This window comes from Mus musculus, chromosome 6 (genome assembly GCF_000001635.26).
Source record: "Mus musculus strain C57BL/6J chromosome 6, GRCm38.p6 C57BL/6J".
In the NCBI taxonomy this organism is placed as follows: Eukaryota; Metazoa; Chordata; class Mammalia; order Rodentia; family Muridae; genus Mus; species Mus musculus.
In genome coordinates, this window is record NC_000072.6 from 4793479 (window position 1) to 4821272 (window position 27794).

The 27794-nt window shown below is 40.1% G+C and overlaps 2 long non-coding RNA genes across 2 annotated transcripts; both read right to left on the reverse strand.

The window, feature by feature from the left end:
* Positions 1-1744: 1744 nt before the first annotated feature.
* On the reverse strand, positions 1745-12516 carry LOC115486327. Its single transcript, XR_003956394.1, has 4 exons — positions 12162-12516; positions 6910-7016; positions 3252-3513; positions 1745-1934 (listed from the first exon to the last, which is right to left on the reverse strand). It is a non-coding gene; the product is annotated as an uncharacterized LOC115486327 (long non-coding RNA).
* Positions 12517-13576: 1060 nt separating this feature from the next.
* Gm20714 (predicted gene 20714) lies at positions 13577-22850 on the reverse strand. The gene is made up of 4 exons (NR_157243.1): positions 22752-22850; positions 19236-19409; positions 17847-18144; positions 13577-13752 (listed from the first exon to the last, which is right to left on the reverse strand). It is a non-coding gene; the product is annotated as a predicted gene 20714 (long non-coding RNA).
* Positions 22851-27794: the final 4944 nt, after the last annotated feature.

The window sequence follows — 27794 nt, forward strand, 5'->3', positions numbered from 1 at the left end:
TCTTTTTAACATGACATTTTTATTGATTGTCTGGGAATCTCACATCTTGAATCCTGATCACACTCACTTCCCAGTTCTTACCCCAGGATCCTACCCACTGGAGGTAAAGTAAAAATAAACATAAGAATTAAAAAAAAAAAAAAGAACAAACTAAAAAATCCAAACAGCAAGTCCAATTTGTGTTATTTATATACTCAACTGGGCCATGGTCAAACTCTCAGGGGACTGCCCTTTAAACAGAGCTGAGTCTGTCCCCTTCTGCACTCTGCTCCAAAAGCCATCAATTGGGGAGAGCTCCACATCTTAAGAAAGCCTTTGGTGAAAACCCCCATTCTTAATTTTACTATTTTCCTGTGCATAGACCCCTCCCCAACATGTGGTTACCGTGGAAACGAAAGAGTAAGTACTCTAGTAACTTTAGCAGGAGTGCTCTCGTGATGTTGCATAAAGCTGCAATGACAATCTGATAGTTGCCAGGGGAATAGAAGCCTTTTTCTTGTAAAACTGACTATTTTTTGTTACCATATGCTCCATAACCCTTTAAGTATACTCCCAATATGAGAGAAATATTTTCTCCATCAATGACACAAGAAAACACTTCTTATTCTGATGTAGTAGCATAACAGTGAAAAAGTTAAATTGAGGCTTGGTTTATGTTGTCTTCTGGGCCTACATCTTTCCCATTTTTATGTCTTAAAGCCTAAGATGGCTTCTGTATAATTTTTTGTGAGGTTTTGGTCTCTTTTGTTTTTAATTAAACATTGACTTCCTTCTGTGAAGGAAGAAAAGACAGGGTGCAGCTCAGTATGCTAACACGTAGCTAATGTGACGAGCCAGGCTTCAGGCGTTTCTTTCTTCTCTTTTTTTAAAAATTAGGTATTTATTTAATTTACACTTCCAGTGCTATTCCAAAAGCCCCCCACCCGCTCCCCCACCCGCTCCCTCACCCGCTCCCCTACCCATCCACTCCCACTTCTTGGCCCTGGCGTTCCCCTGTACTGAGGCAGACAAAGTTTGCACAACCAATGGGCCTCTCTTTCCACTGATGTCTGACCAGGCCATCCTCTGGTACATATGCAACTAGAGACACGAGCTCTGGTGGGTACTGGGTAGTTCATATTGTTGATCCACCTATAGGGTTGCAGATCCCTTCAGCTCCTTGGGCGCTTTCTCTAGCTCCTCCATTGGGGGCCATGTGATCCATCCAATAGCTGACTGTGAGCATCCACTTCTGTGTTTGCTAGGCCCTGGCATAGTCTCCCAAGAGACAGCTTTATCTGGGTCCTTTCAGCAAAATCTTGCTAGTGTATGCAATGGTGTCAGCGTTTGGATGCTGATTATGGGGTGGATCCCCAGGTATGACAGTCTCTAGATGGTCCATCCTTTCGTCTCAGCTCCAAACTGTGTCTCTGTAACTCCTTCCATGGGTGTTTTGTTCCCAATTCTAAGAAGGGGCAAAGGGTCCACACTTTGGTCTTCATTCTTCTTGAGTTTCATGTATTTTGCAAATTGTATCTTATATCTTGGGCATTCTAAGTTTCTGGGCTAATATCCACTTATCAATGAGTACATATCATGTGAGTTCTTTTGTGATTGGGTTACCTCACTCAGGATGATGCCCTCCAGGTCCATCCATTTGCCTAGGAATTTCTTTTTAATAGCTGAGTAGTACTCCACTGTGTAAATGTACTGCATTTTCTGTATCTGTTCCTCTGTTGAGGGACATGTGGGTTCTCTCCAGCTTCTGGCTATTATAAATAAGGCTGCTATGAACGTAGTGGAACATTGTCCTTCTTTCTTTCTAAGCGTTGAACTTGGCTAAGATGGCTGAAGGCTTTAGTGAGAACCAGGAAAGGAATTCACCCTTCTTTTCTTCATACAATGGCTTTCTTCATCAGTCTTCCCTTATTGAGGGATCATTCATCGGCTGAGATCTTACATATTAGGCAGGGACATGAAGAAACATGTTAACACATTAGGATTTTACTTCTAGAAACTAAAAAGAAAAGTTAAACCCAGAAGAAGTGAAAACAAAAAGAAGGAAAGGAAGCACGGCCAAAGGAGACAATGATGAAACTGAAAAGGGCAACCAGTGGGAGAAAAATAACCAAGTAAAAATAAAGGAACATTTGACAACATTAATGTAATTGATAAACAATTGAATAGAGACTTGGTGTTTGCTTAATTTTAGAACAAGAAGAACACGCCAAAGAAGACGATTTGGCTTAGTGCTCTGGATAATTCTACCTTATGCTTTAATCATAGCCAAGACAACTGTGTATGTGTGTGTGTTTGTGTCTGTGTGTACATGTGTGTGTTTATCTGTATGTATGCTCCTCTGTGTGTGTGTCTGTGTGTGTGTGTGTCTGTCTCTGTGTGTATCTGTGTATGTGTCTGACTCTCTGGATATGTCTGTGTGTATGCCTGTATGTATGCCTATGTGTATCTGTATGTGTGCCTCGTGTGTGTGTGTGTGTGTGTGTGTGTGTGTGTGTGTATCAGTGAAGATGGGGTAAAATCATTTTACAAACCCATGCAATTAAACCAGATAAATATATTATAAGCACAATTAATGAAAAAATAGACCAAGGAAATCACAAGGAGATTACGGTTATCCTCTTGATGCCATTTTGGATCACCATTTAATAAAAGATTTCTAAGATTACTTACTGCCTTAAGAAAATTAAACTCATATTTTGACTTGTGTTTTGCCTTGCTCTTTAGTGATGAGAGCCCAGGCACTTGTGGCATCATGTTAATTTGTAGGTTTTTATGACAGGTAACTCCCCGAATTGCCTTGTGTTTTCTTTGTTTCTATGTGAAGTAACCATCTTTACACCTCACCTAGCAAACTCATTCTAATTTCATTTTTCTCAATACTTTCCTCAAGTGCCTATAAACAGAGAATGCCTCAAGTGAAGCCGGGGCTTTGCACATGCTAGACAAGATAGCTACATCCTCAACTCCTGAGTGCTTTTTGAATTATCTTTAAATTGCTGATACCAGAAGATAATTCTTATAAGCCTTGCCATTTTCTGCATTGTTTTCTGAACAGAAGTCAGAAATACTGTCTTCCTGTTTTCTGAATTATCTCTTCAGGATGCTCATGTAACAAACAGCCTTGGAAGGCCCAGCATTTCCTTTCTGAGCAGAGCAGAGACTTGTTCAGGGTCAGTGGAACATAGCCTCAGGCTTCCCTGCAGCTCTGGGATCAAGGATGTTGAGTGTGCGTTACAAAAGACACAGCTTACCTGGGATCTGGCTTCCTGCTCTAAAATGCAAATTTCTGAGTGTACAGATGTCACCAGTGTCACGTCCAAGCAAGTCTTTGGACTAAGTCACTTTCCACAGCAGGAGCAAGGACTGGGGTCTGCTAGTGTTGCCATGACTTCCCCATCTGAGAATACACCCTGTCTACAGGCTCTCTGGTGTGTGGTCAGGCCTTGTCTCCTTCTTGACAACGGTGATTGGTGACCTCTTTCCCAGTTTTGTCCCTTTGTCATCTCTGAAATACTGGTAGGGAAAAAAAAAGGTTTCTGTCACCTAAGAGACAGCAAACAAAAAAACAACAAAGACAAAACAAATCGAAAACACGGTGTGCTCTTCTGTTTCCTATCTGTGTGCTTACATCAGCTAAGAAAATGCTTTCCTACCAGTAGAAGAGGGACCAGCTCTTTGTGATGGGCGTGGAGCTCTTTTCTATGTCTGCTTTCTCTTGTGTCTGAGCTTAGAGAAGGAAAGCAGAGAACTTGCTCTCAGGCTTTCTGATAGAGGAAAGCTTGCACTTTCTGTTTGGTGATTTCAAATAGTTTTCTACTTCCAGAGGGAATTCATCAATTAGATTATAAGTCTTACAAAAAGAAAGAACTGCTTGGATTGGTTCATACATACCAGGGAGGTATTCTGTAAATGTAAGATTCCTAGAATTTCTGGAATAAACCAAATTATATATATATATATTTTTATAGAGTTTACACATAATGGCACTGCAGTGCCCAGGAACAAAGCAATCTCCAAGTTCACAAAGGAAAAAAGAGGAAGATGTAAGAGGAAGTCAGTAGAAGATACATAGGAAACTGGGCTTGTAAAAAAGTGAGTATATATATATATATATATATATATATATATATATATACACACACACACACACACATATATATATGTGTGTGTGTGTGTGTGTGTTTGTGTGTGTGTATGTATATGTATATAACTTATTACACATACACATATTATATGCTTACAAAAATGTTGTATACATACATTACGTATTTGTATATAGTATATGATATAGATAAAGATATGTAGATATCACTCTTAAGCATCCATTCTTAAGAAACTTAATACAGAAGCAATTTCATACAAGAATCCAAACTTACACAATCATGGTGAAACCTGAGAGAAATCCAACTCTATTTGCAATGTGAGATTAAAGAAAGGATCCTCCTTAAGTCTCTGTGGACCTCCTTGGGCAAGGAATACGCACTCAGAGAGAAGGCAGAACCCTCAGTACGTTTCCATGTAAACACGTTCTTTAAGGCTGAACTAATGTAGGAAACCTTGGAAAGTTTAACTCACCATGTACTCAAATATATTTCTCAAAGTACTATATGATGATGAAATGAGCATAGAGACATAGTACTGATTTTTAACTAAAATTACTTTAACCTCCAATGAATTGCCTGACTAAGAAGAATAAGTTTAACGACTTTCTTAAATGCAAATAAATCTCTTTAGTGAAATATTTTTTAAAAGCTGAAGACTGGACTTTTGCCACAAGTTCCAAGTATGGAGTTTTTCTTTGCATTTAGGAGCTGTGTCTGTGATATAAACTCACAGAGAAGTTTTCTTCTGAGTCACACTGTAGACAATGGAAAGTATACTAAGTAAACATAGATAATTCAGTATTTCCTTTCCTTTCGAAGGGGACAATTCTCAGCTCCCTATCTTTACCAGATTTTTATAGAGTTTACACATAATGGCACTGCAGTGCCCAGAAACAAAGCAATCTCCAAGTTCACAAAGGAAAAAAGAGGAAGATGTAAGAGGAAGTCAGTAGAAGATACATAGGAAACTGGGCTTGTAAAAAAGTGAGTCAGATAAACAACACTGCAGAAGTCTATGGAAAAAAATCCAATGTTGCACGTGTACACACACAAAGAGGAAAGGCATGATCTCAGATTCAAATGATAACCACTCCACCAAAGCTCATTACTGAAGAAGTATGTACAGTGATCAAAGAAGACAAGACTATTGACCCCTGACCACTACAAGCACATAAACTCACAAAAATCCATCTCTCTCTCTCTCTCTCTCTCTCTCTCTCTCTCTGTCTGTCTCTCTTGTATGTGCACTTGCTTGCGCGCACGCATACACACACACACACACACACACACACACACACACACACACACACACACACGTTGGTGTTTTATAAACTTCAAAGCAGGAAGTGGCAAGGTAGGAGATGGTAGGAGTCTCTTACACTGAAAACATGATTTGCAATTTGGAGAGACAGATTGTTTACTGTAATTTTTCTGAAGTGGTCCATCTTGTTCAAGGCAGAAATCCCTCATAATGATGATAGGCATTCAAATCATCCTTGGTGAAATTAGATAGGTTAAAAAAATACAAATGAGTGATGTCATGCTTGTCTAAGAGTGCCAGAGAGGACGGGAAGACTGAGAATCTCTTAATGAGAGTCTGACTATCACTAAGTCTTGCAGCCACACTTAGCAGGCTGGACAGAAGGATGGAAGCATCGAGGCTGTCTGCAGAACTGAGGCATCTCCTTTTATGATCCCAGATTTACTGTTTAAAGTAAAACAGAAAGAGAGAGAGAGAGAGAGAGAGAGAGAGAGAGAGAGAGAGAGAGAGAGAAAGAAAGAAAGAGCAATCAGCCTTTGAGAGCTGATTTGATACACAATGTATCAAATGACAGACTCATAAAGAACTTGTACTCTGAAGAGATATTCAGTAGTTGAGAATACTGGCTTCTCCTATAGAGGACATGAGTTCAATTCCCAGCTCCCACATGGCATCTCCCAACCATCTGTAACTCTAGTCTCAGGGTGGTCCAGCGCCCTCTTCTGGCACCTGTAGGCACTACACACACTAGGTGCACAGATATCATGAAAGCAGATAAAACAAGAAGAACTGGCACCCAGGCACATAAAACAAAAAGAACTGGGAGTTTCTAATTTCCTCCAAGTCAAGATGGGAATGAGGTTTCAGGGTAGTATTAGGCTAAGCAATTTATATCATTCACGATATTAATGTGTATTTTTCCTCACAAGCAGCCATATTGTACATAAGGCATCTTTGTGTATATATATATACTGTGCATGAAATGAGCCTCAATCAGAAGGAATTTTAATGTAAGGTAACTTTATTAGCTGTAGAAAGGCCTGGAACTGTTCTCTGTCTCTGTTTCCTGCCTGATGGTTCAAACATGTTTCATAGTATTTTATTTTAGTTATTCTTAGATAAATCAGTAATCCCGTTGTTTTTGCATTAAAATCCCAATTGAGCCCAATAAACACACGAGTCCTGTCCAAAAAAAAAAAAGTCTTGCAGCCACGATGAAAGAAACAGGAGCAAGACTGAAGAATGCTCAGATCAGATGTGGAAGGTGGCCTAGGACAAAATTTATCCACTAAGTAAAAGTCTGATGGGGTGTGACAATTAGCAGCTCAGGATGGCTAGCTAAGAACCTCTGAACAACTGCGAATGTGCCCTGCAAATCTTTTCTTTACAACCAACCAAGTTTGAAGAGAACAGAAAAAGAGCCTGAAAAAAGCAGGCTATTACAAACACAGTCTTCCCACCAAATGTGAACATTATCAAAGTTGATTTTTAAAATATGTCAAAGTTGAATCTATATTAGCAAAAGATCAGCTTTAAACAACTTACAGGACAGACGGTTCATATCGGCTCATTATTTAAGAGATTTCGGTCCATCATGAGGGTGGATACAGTGGCCAGAGAGTATGCTGGCGGCTGCCCACTTCTTGACAAACCTGGAAACAAAGAGGAGTCATAACAAGAGGCCAGGCTATAACCTTTAAAGGCTTGCCCCAGTGACATACTTCCCCATACCATGGGCTTCACAGTCTTTTAAAACAATAAAACCATCTTAGGAACAAGCGTCCCAAATATTAGTGTGTAGGTCACATTTCTGATTCAAATTATAACGATCAGATTATGGGGGGGGGGGAAGAATCATCATCTCAAGGACACAAAATAAACCCAGTATTTAAAAGGTTCAAAAGATAAACTGGCCCCAATAGAATGAGCCCCAATAGAACGAGTGGTTCCCAAACATGAAATTGTAAAGCTTTAAGGTAATGTATTGTTTGTGATCAGTGGGCAGCCAAAGTGGGTAGCTGGGAACTCTCAATCAGCTCTTGGAAACTCCAAGATTATGGACTATGAGTTCCTTAAAATTACACTGTAACACAGCAAACACTGCCTGCACAAACACTATCTTCTCAGAAGGGACACAGGAAGGAATAATAGTTACAAGACTGGACTTTTTAAGATGTAGGACCAACATTTCATGCTATCAGCCTAAATAAAAGAAACACTCCAGAAACAGAGAGAGAGAGGGAGAGACAGAGAGACAGAGACAGAGAGACAGACAGAAACAGAGACAGAAAAGAGGGAATTTTTTGTATGAAAACACACAATAGGCACATTCAAGAAAGCAGAAGCAAGAAATCTTATAAGTCAAAATAAGGACAATTAGATGTTTTTTAAACAATAAACACTGACCACAGGGTTAGCTACAAGAGTAGCAGCAGCCCAAGGTAGACTGACCATTGCTGCCTGACACCTTTCTGTGTTTGGTTGAGGGGCCTCTGTATATGCTTGTGGGTCTGCACTGCTTCTTTTCAGGGCTGTTATCAGGCATTCTTGCATAAGAACGTATGTTTTTTCTACTTTGTTTGGATATAACTGACTCCATTTTGATTCTGATGACTTAGACATTTCTTTCCCTATGACAAGTAACTGACTCTAACCAGTCTTGGAATAATTTAGGACTGGTGGACACAGTAAATTACTTTAATGGGCAAACTGTTGTCAAACAAAGATGCCATCTGTCTGAGGGATGCATCTATCATCCCTAATAAGGATATTTATTCAAATGAGCAAAGTGGGTTTCTTTTTCTGTACAAAACGAGTTTGCAGAAATTCCTCAAATGTACAGTAGAGCTTAGCGCTTCATGGTCCTGCTAGTCTAAGTTAGAGTTCTCTGGAGCAAACACTTGAACCATGAAACTATCTAAGTACTCAGAACCTGTGGGGGGTGGGGGGGGGGCTATGCTATAATGTACCCCAGGTAACACCTCAAATATATTATTGCCTTAAGATGTTTTTACCACACAGAAATCAGGTAATGGTTTTCAGATAGTTTTCTTCTGCTGCGTCAGAATCACTCTTTCTTAAGATTGATATTATCTTCTTACTGATCTGTTAATGTTTCTTTCTCCATTTCCTTGTAAAATGAACACTGGTTTTTAGATTAGACTTAGAAGAGATTTTGCCCAGGTTTAGATCTCTGGATACATACGATGTCCAGAGGAAATCGCTTTCTGGCCAGCACTTCCTCAGCCTGTTGCATTCACATCAAGCACAAATTCCTCAAACTTTAGGGTCCAAAACAATTTTTTCTGACTTTGTCACTTTTTACTTATTTCCTCAAGAAAATAGGCTGGGAGAAATCCTACATCTTAAAAATCTCTTAGGAAAGCAAACAACTTGACAACTCTCCTTCAAATGCAACTGAGAAAATATTAGTTATAAAAAGATAACACTCCCGATGACAAAACTACGTGGTGATGTAACATTGCCTAGATGATCCTAACAGATAATACCAAAGTAATTTTGACAATGAGAATTCAGTGAAGGAGGCAGGAATTAAAACAAAGAAATTAAATACTAAATTTGACTCATTAAATATTAAAAGCATTTTTTTAAAAAAATTACTTACTCCTCCCAAAGATCTTGCTAACTTGATAAGGCCGATTAAGAGCCAGATGCATGATAAGCAGTACGGCTTTATGAAGAACAGGGTCCCACAGTGCAGTTGACAGGCAAAACTCAACAAGTCTGGGAAAGTGCCTAGGATTTAGCTAGATATCTCCTTGCACTCTTAAAAATTATATGTTACAAAATTCTATCTTTGATCACAGACAATAGAAGAGATATGAAAAGAATGTATGATTTCATTAAGCCCTAAGGGAGTTTTGATAATAAACAGGAAGATGCGTAATAATTTTGAGAGACAAAGAAGAAAAAACTCAAAATGGAAGACCAAGGGTGCCATTGACACCTTCAGGCCACTTCTTGGGCGACATGGGAACTCCTCAGACAATAGCACTTAGACACAACATTATGAACACATGCTTAGCCACCCCCAGTGACTTCACTGCAGTTTTCCTGGTGCTGAGGATGGAACCCAGAGCTGTGCACACTCCAGGGAGGTAGTCTACCACCCACCCATTACCTTAGCCCTCTAATTTTGATAGACAGATTCATACGGTGCCGAACATCGACTCAAAGCCTCAAGCTGTTTTGTAAAATGGAAGGACTGCTTGCATTTGAATATCAGACCCTAACATCACAATGTCAACTTATAATAAGTACACACTCCTCTGGAGGCAGTCAGCAGCACGCCCCTTTACTCCCCAGGCTTATAAGCTCCACATCTCTTTTATTAATGCTGTGATATTCTTGTCAAGGCTTCAATATGGACTTTGTCACTCTGTCAATTTTATTTGGATTACAATTCAAAGTTTTCCCCACTAGTCATTTTCATAAGAAATATTGCATTGAGCTTTGGGGACATGAATATGCATTTTCTCCCACCTACACATCACTGAAAACAATGTATTGAGAAACAAATGTGTTTTGTAATGTTAGATATATTAAAAAAGCCAAGAGGGATCATGCTGGGGTTGGGGGGTGGGCCCTAGCAGATGAGAGAGAGAGCCGTCAGCTTGCACATTCTGTGTCTTTCTGTGGTTTATTAGGAGATGAGTGATTTAAATGCAGGGCCTTGAACTACAGGAAACTCACCCATCTTCTCCTTAAAGACAGAGCAAAGTATTAAGTAGGATTCATTCCTAGCTTCTGACAGTTGTTATTAAGAGTTATTCTAAAATTCAGCCTCACAAAAGAAGGAAAGCCTGATACATGGATGGACCATGCAGTGAGAAGACAAACAGTACACTGGCTCCAGAGGTCAGGAGAGTTACACTGCAATGACTGTCAGTGCCCAGGTACAAACACAACAACAACAACAACAACAACAACAACAACAACAGAACCGACAACATGATTAAGAATAACTTTGCTGAAAGGACCCTGATATAGCTGTCTCCTGTGAGGTTTTGCTAGTGCCTGGCAAACACAGAAGTGGATGCTCACAATCATCTATTGGATGGAACACAGGGCCCCCAATGTAGGAGCTAGAGAAAGTACCCAAGGAGTTGAAGGGGTCTGCAACCCTATAGGTGGAACAACATTATGAACTAATCAGCACCCCCAGAATTCGTGTCTCTAGCTGCATATGTAGAAGAAGATGGCCTAATTGGCCATCATTGGGAAGAGAGGTCCCTTGGTCCTGCAAACTTTATATGCCCAGTACAAGGGAAAGCCAGGGCCAAGAAATGGGAGTGAGTGTGTAGGGGAGCAGGGCAGCAGGGAGGGTATAAGGAGACTTTTGGGATAGCATTTGAAATGTAAATGAAGAAAATATCCAAGAAAAAAAAAAAAACAATGACTTTGCAGAGGACTCGAATTCACTGTCCAGTTGCCTAAGGGAGTAAAAGTCCAGATCCAGGAGAAACCAGCACCTCCCACATCCCAGAACATCTACACTAGCATGTTCACACATGTGTCCATGCATGTGCACGCGCGCACACACACATACAAACACACACCTTAGCAGTGGTAGCTAAATTGATGGAAGCAAAGAACAGATTAGTGGTTGCCAGTGTCCGGGGGGCCATGAAGAGGGGAATTTGTTGTTTACAGGTAGAGAGTTTTGGTTTATAACATTAAAAAAAAATCTCTGGTAATTGTATGGATAAAAAAGTTGAATATCTTAAAACTACCAAACTGTATTTTTAGAAATCAATACTGATGCAGATGCATGCAGCCCATCATCGGACTGAGCGTGGGGAGCCCAATGGAGGCGTTAGGGCAAGGATTGAAGGAGCTGAAGGGGCTACAACCCCATAGGAAGAACAATATCAACCAACCAGACCCTCCAAGAGCTCCCAGAAACTAAACCACCAACTAAGGAGTACACATGGAGGGATCCATGGCTCCAAATGCATGTGTAGCAGAGGCTGGCCTTGTCGGTCATCAGTGGAAGGGAAGGCCCTTGGTCTTGTGGAGGGACAATGACCCATGTCAGGGTGGTGAGGGAAGAGTGGGTGGGTGGGTGGGTAAGCACCCTCATAGAGGCAGGGGGAGGGGAAGGAGAAACTGGGAAGGAGGAAAACATTTGATATGTGAAGAAATAAAATAGCCAATAAAAAAAAAAAGAAATGGCACAGATGGTACATTTTATATTATGAATATTTTTCCTTACCACAGTAAAAAGAAGGAATGCCATTCTAGAACTTTTGTGTCTTCAGTACTGTGAATCCTTACTATACCTAGGAAGAACTAGGAGTATGAACAAAAATTTAAGAAAGTAAAATTTAGCATTGATAGTTTGCACTCACCAAGCTTACCATGGTATTTGCTTGAAATGGTTATTTGTTCTATGAGCCTTATAATTCCATATTCAAGGGTGTACTCATAGAATTGATTTAGGCTCATGATGTTAAATTGAATTTTTACTAAATTTACAGACATCCTTTAAAAAAAAACCTAATATAATGAGGTATTTACAAGTTTAATTTATGACATTAGTAATAAAAGCTAAGTAGCCTGAAAGATTGTGTTCAAGTACGACAATTTTATTGCTAGGAAAAAAAAAAAAAAACTGAACATTTCAACTCAAGATGCTAAACATACAGGAAAATTAACTGAATTCAGTCATTTTAAAAAGTTTTAAGGCTCTAAAATCTTCTTTAAAAATGGCAAACCTTTTTTATACTTTAAAGTAATTTGGATTGTCTTATGACTTAAAATTGAAGCAAGCTTACCAAATCAGGTAAGGCTGTCAAAGAAAACTTAGCTGCCTCTCCCAGTGATCGTTCTATGTCGGACTTAAGAAGCCTGAGGAAGCTCAGCGTTTTGCTGGAACTGTGGCCTACATACGCACTCACTCAGTGGTGATGGCCTGGGAGGTTAAGGCAGGAAGATCACCAGCCTGAGGCACTGGCCTGACTCAAGTCTAGAAGGGTTGCTCAGAGGTAGTGCTGTCATCTAGCACGTAGCACATCCTGGGTTTAATCATCACTCCAGAAAGAATTTTACTCTGATTAGGTAATGCATACTGTGACAAACAGTCTCTCTGTCACCAAACTCTACACAGGCTTCCCTGAGTCTTTCTCTCAACTAGGCCTCGATGCTCACACCAACACCATCACAGTCTCTAAAGGCTCAAGACTTTGTCCTCAGCAAGACTCCAGCCTTACTTAAAAATCTAAGTAAACTTGCCTAAGAAAACTCAAGGCTGCCCAAGGCATTTACTGAAGATATAAGGAACTGTCAAAGTACACCCTTGTCCAGACACCTGGACAAGGATGGGAGCCAGAATTCCCCAGTTATTACACACGGAGGACCTCCACTCCCATCTTACTCCAGTGACTTGAACATTCTCAACTCTGTTCATTTGCCTCCGGTCACCTGCTCTTTTAAAGGGCCAGTGACCCCTGTGTAATAGAGGCTGGATTCTATTTCTGCTGGCCTCTTTTCTCCATGGCAAAGATTAAAATGGTTTTTGTCATTTTAATCAGTGTCTAGCTGTGTCCATCTTTCACAAAGGTAAAGAACGAAATGAGAGTTGTACTCATTGTGGCAAGTTGATAGTTTAGCCACCACTGACATGGGTATGAGCAAATCAGGTACCCTTCTCACAAAAGAAATAGGATTCAATTCAGTGGACTTCACAGAGCTATGTCTAAACATGGTATGTTCTTCTTACTGTTTAATTTATATTGGACCTGGCTCAGTAAGTTTTACCCCTAGAGTCTTTATGCAGTTCCTTATTCTTCAGTTGATACTGCAACAGGCAGTTGTTAGGTTCTGGGGTGTGTCTGAAGCTGTGGAGCCAAGACTACAAGGAACCTGTTTCAAAGCAGCTTACTTCTCTCACCTCTCTGAAGTTAGATAACTTATAATTTTGCTCAGGTGCAAAAGCAGTTTGAAACAGACCCTGGCTCTGGCTCTTAAAGATTTTTTCCCACAATCAAAAATAGATTTTCTTTCCTTTTTAAGTCATTTGCAAAGCACCCTGCTTAGCAACATGTGCATTTAATAATTTGGGGAGAAGATAATAAGGATGACCTGGTATGATGCCATTTTAACAAGGCAGTGTTTCTTAGTAAGCTCTGAGCTTTCGTGAACATGAGGTACATTTTTTAAGTGAGTCAGAAATCACGTATCGATCAACCTCTGTGTGTTGATTGCTGTGTTTATATTATTGACAATTTAAAAGAACAGACTGCTAAAACAGACTTCAAAGAGTTTCTAACTGCTGCGTTGGAATACGGCATGCTTCTGAGTAGACAAGACCCGACTCGGTAATGCGCTGCAGCCTTTCCTGCATCAGCTTCGGGGCACCAGGTCACTCTGTAGGGGGAGACGGAAGGAAATGAGAAGCGGGCTATAAAAATGAAATTGCCTCCAAAGCAATCCTGTGACCAACGGTCAAACACAGCATTTCAAGCAGCAACTAGAGAAACATATATGAAATTATATCTCCTTACTAACCACAGGCTTTGATCCAACTGTCAGCTCAGTGAAGAATTTTCAGATTAATAGAGACACATCGCTGCCCTCTTTGCAAGACTGAAAATACAAATAGATGAGGCCCAGATTGAGTGGATGATTCAACTCTGACCCGAATTCTGCGACAATCCGCCCCCAAAACAATCAAGACTTGGCCACTGAATGACAGTTTCTCTTAGTCTTTAACCCCAGCTTCTAACTAAGGACCAACCAGAGAAAGCCAAATATGCCCACAAATACATCCGGCAGGACCGTGTTCACCCTCAACTTCTCCTTGTCGACATCCCACCATCAAAGCAGACACAAACAACACAATTTACAGATAAAATCCGTACTACGTCCTTTACCCATTCCTAGAAACCCTGGAATTTCAGTCTTGGGGAGGGGGTGGTGGCAACTCATACTTCAGCAAGGTCCAAAGACATTGGCTTTTAAAATGTTTAGATTTATTTATGTGTTTAGTTACCTTCCTGGCATATATGTCTGTGCATGGTGCCTACAGAGGTTAGAAGATGTCCAATCTCCTGGACGTGCAGTTACGGATGGGTATGAGTCATCGAGCGGGTGGTGGGATGGGGCCTGGATCTTCGGCAAGAACATCAAATGCTTTTAACCCTGAGAAATCTTACCAGCATGGCATGGCCTTTTAGTGTTCTCATTTCTCATCAAACTCCATGTTTAATCACAAGGGAGCCCTAAATACATCTGTGCTGCCTGGTTCTGTATGCCAACCTTTAGCTAAGTGTCCCACCAAGAAGGCCCAGGTACCAAAAGTCAAACTGAGGCCTGAACTCTGCGTTTGGTGTGTTCAGTGTCTCAGGTGGACATACTTTGTCACTGATACTCAACCGTGTGACTTCCTTGGTGGAACCAGGTCTTTCTTTCTGTCTTTTTGTACTTCTGTTTTGCTTCGGGCTGTCTGAGAGTTTTAGTCATGAGAAGGGACATCATAGGTCACATGCAGTCACAGACTCTGTAAGTCCACACGTCTCAAATATATGAATTTACAGGTCTTACTGGTCAGGCATCTGCTTGGACAAACTCTGCTTAGTCCCCCTACCTGAATCAGTTTCTTCTTCTGCCTTGGCATTTCTCTGGTGAGCTTGGCTTGACACAAAATGTGCTGTGTGCTTTTTGGCCTGCAGAGTTGGGGTTAAGAGTATAGGTGATCATGTTTGAGGTAGGTGGTAAAGATTTGCCCAAGGATCTCATATTCACAGACTAGAGCTAGGTATCTCTAGCTCTAAATCTTCTCCCAAAGGAAGACATCCTATGTTTTGTGTTATAATTCTTGTAGCAGTCTCTCAAATGGCACTCTTTCTTATCAGGATGATCTGAGCTTTCTCTGGCCACTCTAAGGGAACAATAGACTAGACTGAAATTGCTCACTCAGGGAAGTGCTTCTGGAAAGAAAAAAAAAAAAAGATATTTCTCCAGCCCACAGGGCAACACTTCTTCATTGGTATGTAAGCCTCTAAGCAAAATTCTGAATAATAAATTGCTTCATCAGGAGACTCTTTGACCAGAGATAATGGGAAGTTATGCAGAAATGAACTAGACATCTGTCTGGTAAATTCCCAGCTTCCTGGTCCTCCAGTTTTCCCTGACCTCTGATCTCTTCCCTTCTGTTCCACTATGCACTCCACCAGGGACCCTTTTCCTCTTGCCAAAGTTGACAAAAAGCCCTGACATATATACTACATTTATCTGAAGACCCACTTGAGATAAATATAGAATGAAAGACAGAGACAGAGAGACAAAGAGAAAAAGAGACAGAGAGAGAGACAAAAAGAATCTTTAGACTCAAGTGCTATGATTAAAAGTTTCTCTAAGTCCACCCAAAACTACCCAAAATTCATAGAGGAAAATAAAAGGTTTTCTTTGAGTGATAATCACCTGGGTTACTTGGCTTGTACACTGTGGATGGCAGAATTTCATAAAAAAGCCACCTAGCAAGAGACTATGAGATCTCTCCTCAGAAAATGAGCTTGGAGGCCTGAGAAATAGGCTCAAAAGGGGTCAGAGTCTCCTTGTAGCCATGTATGAAGCATCTCCAGAAGAGCTTACAGAACCATAGTTGAGTTATGTAAAGAGAAAAATAATGGGGCAACAGGAAACTACGGCGCATTCCTAGAAAATAGCTCCAGGCAGATTGGAAAGGTAAAGATGAGCCCCTGTTATAGCAGCCTTTCTTCTCGGCTCGTACAAAAACTAAACCCAAACTTGGAAATCTAATTCAAAGGCAGACATGAAAGTGTGGAACAGCCTCTTCTTTAAACTACAATACCTAGCAGAAGAGTTGGAAATGTTCTAGAACAAAAAAGAAACACAAGGGAAACAAAAAAGAAACACAAGGGAAGACACATGTGTGGCCCAACAGGTCACGTAATTAAAACGAACCATGTCAACCAATCCTTATGGACAAAGACACTTTCAGTGTTATAAACAAGTAGGACATCAGAAAAATGATTGCTTTGTCTTTTAAGAGAGAATCCAGGAGGAAGAAAGCGCCCACCATTCAGATCCGTGGCAGAAAACTAAGCAGTTCTCAAGTACCCACCACCCAGCCTCGCCCAGTACCCACCACCCAGCCTCGCCCAGTACCCACCACCCAGCCTCGCCCAGTACCCACCACCCAGCCTCGCCCAGTACCCACCACCCAGCCTCGCCCTTAGACACTCTCCATGACAAATGCAAGCACGGATGCTTGGTCTCCTTAGTTCTTCAGAATGCTTGCTATTCTCCCTCCTCATGGCCAATGTACCTCAGGGGTTATAGGCATTTCACATATTCCAATTTTTTTTCTACATATCATCCCTTCTTGTCTAAGGAACATTTCAACATTCCTGGGATTTAACATCCCTGATAGTTGAAAAGAAAAAAAAAAAAACTTAGTAATAAGACACAATATGAAATGTGGAGGCAAAGGCAGGCAGATTTCTGAGTTTGTGTCCAGCCTGGTCTACAAAGTGAGTTCCAGGACAGCCAGGGCTACACAGAGAAACCCTGTCTCAAAAACCCAAAAAAAAAAAAAAAAAAAAAAAAGGAAGGTTCCTGAGGCGTTCATAGCTACAGCATTTCTGTGCAAGTCGAAACTGTGCCTTCTCCACTGCTTTTCAGATGTATTTGAGATATAAATCATCACAGTGTATCTTACATTTGAATGGCTAAATATTCCATTGTCATTAGACGAAAGGTGATATGACAGAACTTGGGAACTCAAGTGGAGCCTACAACACATACTGTTACTCGCAAAGTCTGCACCCAGATCTTTTGAAACCCGAAACAAAGAGAGAAAACCCTAGTCTAGAATTGAAGTGTTTCTATCAAAAACTCTTGGTCCCAGCACTCAGAAGGCACAGGCAGATGCTGTCTATAAGTTTAAAACCAACCTGGTTTCCATAGTGAATGCCAGGCCACCAGAGCTACATAGCAAGACAGATGAAACAAACAACAGCAATATACCCAAAGAAACCAAAGAACAAAAGATCTGGCCTGGGATTCAGGTACACTTCTGAAATCCCAGCACTTGGAAGGCAAAGACAGAAGGATCAGGGGTTCAAGGCTATCCTCTGCTACATAATGAGTTTGAGTTTAAGGCCAGTCTTAGCTACGTGAGAGCCTATCTCAAATATACAGGTCGTGTCTGTGAAACTGTCCCAGTTAAAAAAAATCAAGCATACCATGTGTACGAACTCAAAGCCAACAGCAGCAGTTAGATCTGTTATTCCAGCATGTGTTTTGAAATCGTATATCACTATATCACCTAACCATGGCTACATTTATGGAGGGGGTCTGAGTTCCTTGGGATGAAGTTTAGACTTTTCCCTGTGGCAGGCAGGATCTGGCTATTACTCTCAGCATTATTCCAGACAACCTTCTTCCTTGTTTATTTCTATTCCATGACAGCAGCCCGCCATGTGTTCTCCACAAACCTTGGTTGTCTTCGTGATTACTGTTCCAGGAACTTCCTCATTCTTGCTCTCAATGTATCAGACACATCTCTGTTTCTCCTCAGCCAAGCTTCCCCTGACCGGTGCCTTTAAACATGATACTTCCAGGTGTTCCTCAGCTCAGTGTATGTACTTTCCTCCAACTTTGAGTTTAGAAAAACTGCATCTTGGTATTTCTCCATGGTCTAGTTCAGGGCCAGCAAATGTTTTCTGGGAAGGACCGTGTACAGTATGCTTGTGGTTCGTGGTCCATATGGTGTCACATCATACAATTCTGTCACTGCAGACATAAACAAATGTAAGCAGACGGTTCTGCTGTGCGCCAGAAGAGCCCGTCTGAGGGCAGCAGGCCCCATCCGGCAGCATTGGCTGGGGCTTCCCCTTCTGCTACAATAGAGAAATGAGTCCTCTCTAAGAACAGTTTTCCCATTTTCCCAATAGGTTATCCACTCCCAAGAGGTGAGCATTAAACGCATGTGCATATAAGCAATTTGAAATGGACTCAACAGTGTGCGTGTGTGTGTGTGTGTGTGTGTGTGTGTGTGTGTGTGTGTGTGTGTGTGATATAACAATAATAATTAAAGAGGACACCATGAATTTGAGAGAGGGATGTATAGGAAGAGGGGGAGGGTGGGAAAATATGAATATAGTGTGCATACATGAAATTCTCAAAAGATTAATTAAAATTTTAAAAGTTTTTAAACATTGATTTTAAATTTTAAAAAAAGAAAAACTGTTTTACAAAAGTGGGTTTGAAAATATGGCTACTCCATTACAGCAAACAAGTAAATAAAATGATTTTTTAAAGTTTGGAGGATTAAATAAAAAAAAAAAAGAGAGAAAAGCTGTGTGACCCTTTAATTCGTACTGAAGTTTATCTCTCTGAATTTTCTTCTTCAGTATTTTACTTTGTTACCTCTGTAGTTCTATCCTGGGCTTATCAAGCTGAGGGTTTAGTTCATGCAATACAGAGTTTCATTATGAGAGTATCAAGGCCCGCAAGCAGCTCTGTTACTTAGGAGGTTGGCTGTATTTGTGCAGTGTTTTTGTATTGGTTTTCCTCCTAGAGGTCATGTTGAAGGGTCATGGAAAGTGAGTGTGCACTCTTTCTTTTGTTACTAATTATTGATTTTCCACTTTCCAATCAAGGAAGTGCTACATTTACTTGAAAGCTTTCTGATTTTATACTCCATCTGCTTCAGATTAATTCTTATAATTCGTCTATGAGTAGGAGAAAATCAGATAGGTATAAACTGATAGGTGTGGAATATGTGTGTAGGTTTAGTTATACTGATCATTATTTTGCCCACATACCTGTTCTTAGTTATTTGCTAAATAAATATTGATCATTACCACTTAAATCTAACTTACTAGTCTTCACTGGAAATAGGATCCTTCGTCCGATGCTTTTGACTTCTACCATTGATGCTCAGATCTCCTGGCTCTAGTTTGGTACTTGACTGTGACAGCTTTCTCCACCTTTCTTTTCTTCTTTGATTCTTCTAGTCGGCATTAGACTTGAATTTACGTCTTCCATTCAAGAACCTACATTTTCACAGGAAAATTAAACAAAATGAATGAATCGTCTTTGTGTTGTTCCAACCAGACTATTTTGTATTTATCCTTCAGCATCTTTTATTATGTGTATCTCCTTTTAGTTTTTCCATATAATTTTAAAACTAGATTTCCTCTTTTGTCACTTATTCTTTATACAGACTTAATCACATTTCAACCTCTAGGGGAAATGCTAAATGAAGCAATAATTACTTTGTTCTTCTCAATTCTTCTGCCACCCTCGGCTTTTCTGATGCTGGAGATTGCTGGTCTCGAAGTTAAAAAGCAGAGCTACATAGGTAAGATGTCCCACCCCAAGAAAATGATTTGGGTCTTTTAGATGCCCTAAGTGAAAATACAAAGAATGGGTTAATGCAGGGCTGGGGAGTAGAATTTCTCCCTTCAAAAAGTATCTGCAATAAGATGCTTACGTCTGGCCGGTTTCCACACTGCTGACCCTCTTCCTGTCAGAGGGCTGTGTCCATTCCCTGGTGCCCTATCCCAGGGCAAAAGGCCAAGCATTCATTGGCTATGATTAGAGTTGTTTAAACCGTAACATCTGCTTGTAATTAGTATATATCCTTCCAAGACCCAGATATATGATGCATTCTAATCCTCACTTTCCAGAGGCCTTGCACATGTTTTTCTAATTTATGTTTTCATAGATATTTCATAAGATTTATGGAGGGTTTTTTTAATTGAAAACATGCCTACATGCACTTTCTCATTCTTAAATTTCTATTTAGTTCTTTGTATTTTGTATTAATTTATATAGAGGCAACTGAGAAAATTATACACAGTATTTCTTAATATTTGGAAAACATAGAAAAGAGCCCAAAATTCAATCAACAATAATCTATAGGCCTGGAAATAATCACAGAAACTGGATTATCCCAGGTATATTTGTCCAGTTGTGATTCTATTTCTGTTTTTGTAAAGCTAGAATGATCTTTTGTAAATTATTCTTAGTCATTACCATTTAATTACCCTCAATGATTTTTGTTGCAACTTAGTGTCTTATCTATAATTTATATAAAATTGTTTTTCAATTTATCAGTAGAGTTATATTGGTATTTTTATCTTTGAATATTTGGACGATGTATATGTGCAGTTTCTCATCCTTAAATTTATGTTTAATTCCTTTTATAATAAATTATACAAAGGCTGGTATATTTTATCTCTTTTTCAAAACGCACATTCTTACAAACTCATTGAGAAATAAGACCGACTCAGAATACAAATATCATGTGTTATCTCTCAGATGAGGAATCTAGGAAGTTAATAACAACAACAAAAAAGACATTAAAGTAAAAAGGAAATTGGGGAAGAGGAAGGAAAGTACCAGCAGGAACTGGAGAAGACAAGAGAAGGTGATAGAGAGCGAGCATGATCAAAGTACATACATACAGACGACAAAACAAACAAACTTCACAGTGAAACCTATTATCATCTATAGCTGGATTTTAAATTTTATTACTATCGTTGTTACTGCGTGTGTGCTACAGCACATGCGTGGAGTTGGCTCTCCTCTCTGGTCTTTACACTGGTTCCTATTACTGCGTGTGTGCTACAGCACATGCGTGGAGTTGGCTCTCCTCTCTGGTCTTTACACTGGTTCCTATTACTGCGTGTGTGCTACAGCACATGCGTGGAGTTGGCTCTCCTCTCTGGTCTTTACACTGGTTCCTATTACTGCGTGTGTGCTACAGCACATGCGTGGAGTTGGCTCTCCTCTCTGGTCTTTACACTGGTTCCTATTACTGCGTGTGTGCTACAGCACATGCGTGGAGTTGGCTCTCCTCTCTGGTCTTTACACTGGTTCCTATTACTGCGTGTGTGCTACAGCACATGCGTGGAGTTGGCTCTCCTCTCTGGTCTTTACACTGGTTCCTATTACTGCGTGTGTGCTACAGCACATGCGTGGAGTTGGCTCTCCTCTCTGGTCTTTACACTGGTTCCTATTACTGCGTGTGTGCTACAGCACATGCGTGGAGTTGGCTCTCCTCTCTGGTCTTTACACTGGTTCCTATTACTGCGTGTGTGCTACAGCACATGCGTGGAGTTGGCTCTCCTCTCTGGTCTTTACACTGGTTCCTATTACTGCGTGTGTGCTACAGCACATGCGTGGAGTTGGCTCTCCTCTCTGGTCTTTACACTGGTTCCTATTACTGCGTGTGTGCTACAGCACATGCGTGGAGTTGGCTCTCCTCTCTGGTCTTTACACTGGTTCCAAGAATCCAACTCAGTTAACTCGGGCTGTGTAGGAAGCATCTTTGCCCTGTGTCTCATGGGCCTTGTGAATGGATTCTATTCTTCACAGGGATTCTATTTTTGTAAGTCATTTGAGAGTAAATTGAAGATGCATGTGTAGTTTTCTCTAAGTTGGTGTTTATTTTATAAGGAAAATAATTTCGTAGCCATTGTATAATTGTATAATTTTTTTACAATCCAGAAGTGAGATATTGCCACACATCAAATTCATGATCCATACTAAAATTTATCTCTCCATCCATAATGTTCTTTATACTATGAGTTTAATTTTCCAGATCAATTCAATTTTTTTCTTGAATCTAAAAGAACATCTCAGCTTTTTTTTTTTTTTTTTTGCTTTTGGTCTTGAAGAGAACAGAGACTTTTTGTAAAATATACCTGAGGGCAACTTTGATCTTTCCTCAAAATAATATTTTTGTTCTGTGCTTGGTAGCTTATCATGGGAGTGATATCCTTTCTCGGTGCAGTAAGTAGATGGAGAAGTTAGTTTTCTACATAAGGTTAGTTTTCTTTCAAAACAGTGATATGTGCTAGTTCTGATCCTATGGATGAAGTGATGCCTGCAAGTTTCTTCACTCTAGGGATCTTTTGTCCTCATGTTATTAACAAGTAGTTGATAATTGGAAGCTATGGAAATAGCCTGACACTCCTTAACCACTCATCTCAACATTTCTAGGTTATTTCCAAATCAGCCATTGTATTTATTAACATTTACTCGGAGGCAGGTTGCTTCTATTTACTTACATTTTTTATTAGAATCACAAGTGCTACTTTATTAAATTGATTATAATCATTATTTACTTTACTATGTCATAAAGTTAAGCAATGGGACCCCATAGAAAATGTCTTCTTTCATTGTTTCAAGCTTTAGAACAGACTACTATAATAGCTCTATTAATGTGTTGTTTGTTTCTATATGAATTGTGATAGCTAAGCAATTCCTTCTAAAACACCAATCTTTTTTTCAAAAGTGTCCACTCAGAAAGTTCTGAGCTTGGTGAAGAATTCTCTACATTACGAAACCAAGAGAAGACAATGCTATTTCAATCTCCTGATTCTTACCATCTTTGTTGTTGAGCATGGTGGTAACTTCTTAAGTATCTGAGACTCATGTGTTTGCTTGGATCTGGTGATTTTTGTTATCATTTATGGCTCTTGGTCGTTCCAGTTCTGGTTTTTCATTAATGAAGTAGAAGGAAGATCCAGGGATGTCACAATAGTGTTCCAGCTGTGACATCATATTACCTATGCTCATAGCAAACATCACACTCTCAGTCACAGTGAGAGTGAGCAAGTATCTAAGGGTCAGTTGGTTCCTATCATGCTCTCCACCTGCTCTCGTTTTGAAAATGCTCATGGGATTGTCTTTTGAATAATTAGTGTGTTTATAAATGTCCAAAGAAAACATCAATTTCTGGTAAGATATCTGGCCCAAGAGTACCAGAAGAAATGGAAGCGAAGTCCTGACCTGACAGATTTGGGAAGACAATTCTTGGCAGTGCTGACTATTTTTCTCTTCCCAAGAGTTTCTAGATCTGCCCACATGTGAAGCGAGATGTTTCTTTGTGCAGTCACTATCTTGACTTCTCTTGGTAGGGCTTTTTAAACATTTGTTTGTTTTATATGCTTATATGTATGATTTTCTAAGTAAATTTCTATGCAAAATTTACTTATTTTCAGTGTACGAGCATGTATGTTTGTGTACTGTGTACATGCAGTGCTGGAGGAAGCCAGGAGAGGCTGACAAACACCTTGGGAGTGGAATTCCAGCCATGAGTGACAGGTGGGGGGGGGGGTTACAAGAGCAGCCCTTGCTTTTAACCAAGAAGACATCTCTCCAGTACCCCCTAGAGTGGGGTTTTTATTTGTTATTTAAATATCACTCTTGATGAGCCTGCTAAAGGTACTCAAGAACCAGAATTTGTTGGTAACCTTGGAAACTTGCCCAGTGATCCCACTACATCAGAGCAGCAGAGGGCAAGGGTTATGGGTCACGGGTCCTCTGAGGCTCTCTTTACACTTCGTGGATTGCTGGGATGGATGATCACTTTGAGATGGAATAATCGATCATTTTTATCTATTTATGCTTACTCTGAGTAGTGAGGAAAATGGAATCCAGTTGCCCTTAGTAGTTTTTCTAATTTCCCAAAGTCTCTAATACACAAAATCTAGTTTCTAAATTTTTAACCATGCCACTAAAAATACAAACATATTAGCAATAGCCCTACTCACACATCAGGTTTTAGATAAAATTTTATGTACTGGGCTAAATGTGGTGACATCCAGGATACACAGATGACATCTGTAGTGCAAGACATAAAGGTAGGAGGATTGCTACGAGTTTGACACAAACCTAGTAGATGTAGCAGGGTCCTGGCCAGATAGGGCTACATAGTGAGACTCTGAGTCAAAACAAATATATATATATATATATATATATATATATATATATAATAAGTCTCTATTTAATGAGTATAAACAAATACAAATGTATTTATAACTGTCATACTAACAAAATAGGATTTTCATCAATGTAGAAAATCTCCACACACCCCTTCCCAGCCTAGAACACTGGGAAAAATTGTCTTTCTCACCTTCTCAAGATGGACTTTACTAAACAGATTAAAAGGAAATAAAGAAATGTACTGTCTTAGTGTTTCTATTGCTGCAATGAACACCATGATTGTAAAGTAAGTGTAGGAGAAAATGTTTTATTCAGCTTATATTTCCACATTATAGTTCATCCCTGGAGGAATTCAGGACAGGAACTCAAGCAGGACAGGAACCTAAAGGCAGGAGCTGATGCAGAAGCCATGGAGGGATGATGCTTACTGGTTTTGTTCCTCTGGTTTGCTCTGCCTGCTTTCTTAGAGAACCAGGACCACTATCCCATTATGCCACCACCCACTATGGGCTGGGCCCTCCACTACTGATCACTAATTGAAAAAATTAGGCATTACAGCTGGATCTCATGAAGGCATTTCTTCCACTAAGACTCCTCTCTCTCTGATGAATCTAGCCAGTGTCAACGTTGGCACACAAAACCAGCCAGTACACATACTTAGTATGTGTGTACACATAGTTACAAACTGTAATCATGCCTCAGCATAATTCAGAACTTAAAGCACCCTTTTCCATAGAGGAGAATAAGACATAGAAATGCACTGTAAAAACAGCTCATTAATTTTATGGGAATCTGATGGATTTGGCAAAACATACAGTGACATTGGTCCCACATAACAGACAATGGATTGTAATGATTCCCTTTGGAATATTGAATGGAGCCAAAGAAAAAGACAATGGTATATAACTCAAATCTGTTCCGATGTGTTCGTGGGCTTTGGTCATTCTTTCTGCAATGTCGGCTTAGTTAACGAGGATTCAGGGAGCAGGGTGCTTGCTTTCTCCTTTACCAGCCTTGGACTTGAAGCAGAAGCAGAGGTGAGGGAGGGAAGAGGTTTACCATGTGCTTCATTCTAAATCCACGTCATTGAAAACAGCTAGGGTTGCACACTCGGTGGCTATAATCCTTAGACTCCTAGGATAAATATTGTACCAAATAATAGTCTGATTTATTTCAACACTGACTTTTTTCTTGAAGCAAAACTTGGCACATGTGCATTTGTGCAGTTGTCTTTTTCCTCTTAGCATAGTGTTTGAGAGATCCACTTATACAGCCATGTGTAAGCATCAGATGAACATTTACACTCAATGCTCCTTTGCTCTGTCAAAGCCATAACTATGATTACTCTTAAGAATATTCCCCGGGATTTTCCCCCAACCATGAAATCTATAGTTGAAAGAAAAGAATACCTTTCCTTAGGTGTTTTTAATGAATATTAATTGTGAATGCTTTATTCAAACAGTTGCTTCTCCTGAGTATTGTCCATGTTCTTAAATGTCCTAAGTAAAATATATGACATAGTGAGAACCCTTAGCTCACAAGCTAACATTTTCACAGACTTCAAAATTCCAAAGTAGAGTTTGGGTCAGCCAGACTTTACCTCGGTGATAAGCACTTTGGAGACATGTTTTAAATGATGAAGGATTTATCTGTGGTCACAGCATCAGTGGATTTAAGCCATGAGCATCAGGCTCCATTGTTAGGACTTAAGATGGACAGAACACGGGCAGAGGCAGAGAGTTGTTTGTCTTAGGATGCCACAGAACAGAGAGACAAAAGAAGGTAGCAGGGATAAAATAGAGCCCCCACGAACATGGTCTAATGTGACCTGCTTCCACCACCAATTGTGTTTCTAGCACTTTCAAAATCATGTAGTCCAAGACTTGAGCACAAAAGCCTATTGAGAACATTTCACATGGTGGTGCATGGCTTTAATCACAGTACCTGGGAGGCAGAGGCAGGCAGATTTGTGTGAGTTTAAGACCAGTGTGGTCTACAGAACTAGTTCCAGGGCAGCCAGAGCTACACAGAAAACCCTATATTTTAAAAACAAAACCAAACAAACAAACAAAAAAATCAAAATACATAAAAGAAGCCCAGTAGGTTCCTACACGGGACTTGGGACTCCTTTGAAAACATCATATTCCTTCTCCAGGAGGGCAATGATAATTCAGCTCTCCCGTGGCCTGAATAAAACTGGCCCCCATAATCCCTTAGGGAACAGCACTATTAGGAGGTATGGGCTTTATGGAGTAGGTGTGTAGATAGGAGTTGGGCTTTGAGATCTCAGAAGCTCAAGCCAGGCCTAAAGGCTCAGTTGCTCCTCCTGCTCCCTGTCAGCCCAAATAGAGAATTCTCAGCTACCTCTCCAGCACCATGATTGCCTGCATGCGACCGTGCTGCCCGCAATGCTGATAATGAGCTAAACCTCTGAACTGTAAGCCAGCCCCAGTTAAATGATTTTCTTTATAAGAGCTGCTACGGTCACGGTGTCTCTTCACAGCAATGAAACCCCAAGACAAGCTCCATTGTCTAACTTCAATGCTGCCATCTTTGTCATCTCACAGAAACTGTTTTTGTATCTGTAGCATGAGCATGTTATTCTTCCTGTTTTCATGGTTTTGGTATTGCCCTTCAAATTTTTTATCTCTGAATAGAAAGAAAGTCAGACAATCTAAGGCATTAGTATGAGGAATAGCTAAATTCACTGTTGCACACAACAGCAAGATATATGCTTCTATACAAAGGATTGAGGGTCTGAAGAGAGGGACTCCTCATCAACCAGCAAATAGAAACACTCTAGAATTAGTTCAGAACTGGAGAGTGTCTTATGAAAAACTCCCTAGGGTGGAGATGGTTTTTCTGAAGTCAATCTACTCACCTGAGGGCAAAGATAGAGGTTATCAATGCAGGCCCAGGGATTTTCATCAAAAAGGTGACTTGTCAGCTGAAAGGAAAGCTTGGCTTTTTGCTTTCAGATTAAGTGACTGTGGGTGTATATACTGATTTCTGTGACCCAGGTCTGTATGCAGGTGTTATAAACTGCTGAAAAAAAATCAGACACACTAACTTGAATCAATATAGAATATTGAGTAAAAATGCAGCAGATAGGTTTTTTGCTGATTCGTCTAGTCAGTTCTCCAAGAAAAACAAACTCACTGATTTTTTTCCAAAGTGTTTTCTGTTTCATCCTGCCAAGCTCAGGGTCACACAGCAAGCCCATTGGCTCACGTCCGGAAGTGTTAAGATGAGCAATAATTTCCTTCATTGCTTTGTTTTGCAATGGACAGGGTTTAGGTATGAGTTAGAGGCATCATTTCATCATAGATATTTTTAAATGTAACACAAAAGGGATAAGGGTAATTAACAGTTTCAAATCATAATGCTTCAAAATTGTATTGTCATGTTAAAAAGCACTCATATGCTTCTTTGTAAAATTGTTTTGTTTTCTTTTTTTAAATATTTTTCTTAGGTATTTTCCTCATTTACATTTCCAATGCTATCCCAAAAGTCCCCCATACCTTCCCCCCCACACCCATACCCACCCACTCCCACTTTTTGGCCCTGGCGTTCCCCTGTACTGGGGCATATAAAGTTTGCAAGTCCAATGGGCCTCTCTTTCCAGTGATGGCCGACTAGGCCATCTTTTGATACATGTGCAGCTAGAGTCAAGAGCTCCGAGGTACTGGTTAGTTCATAAT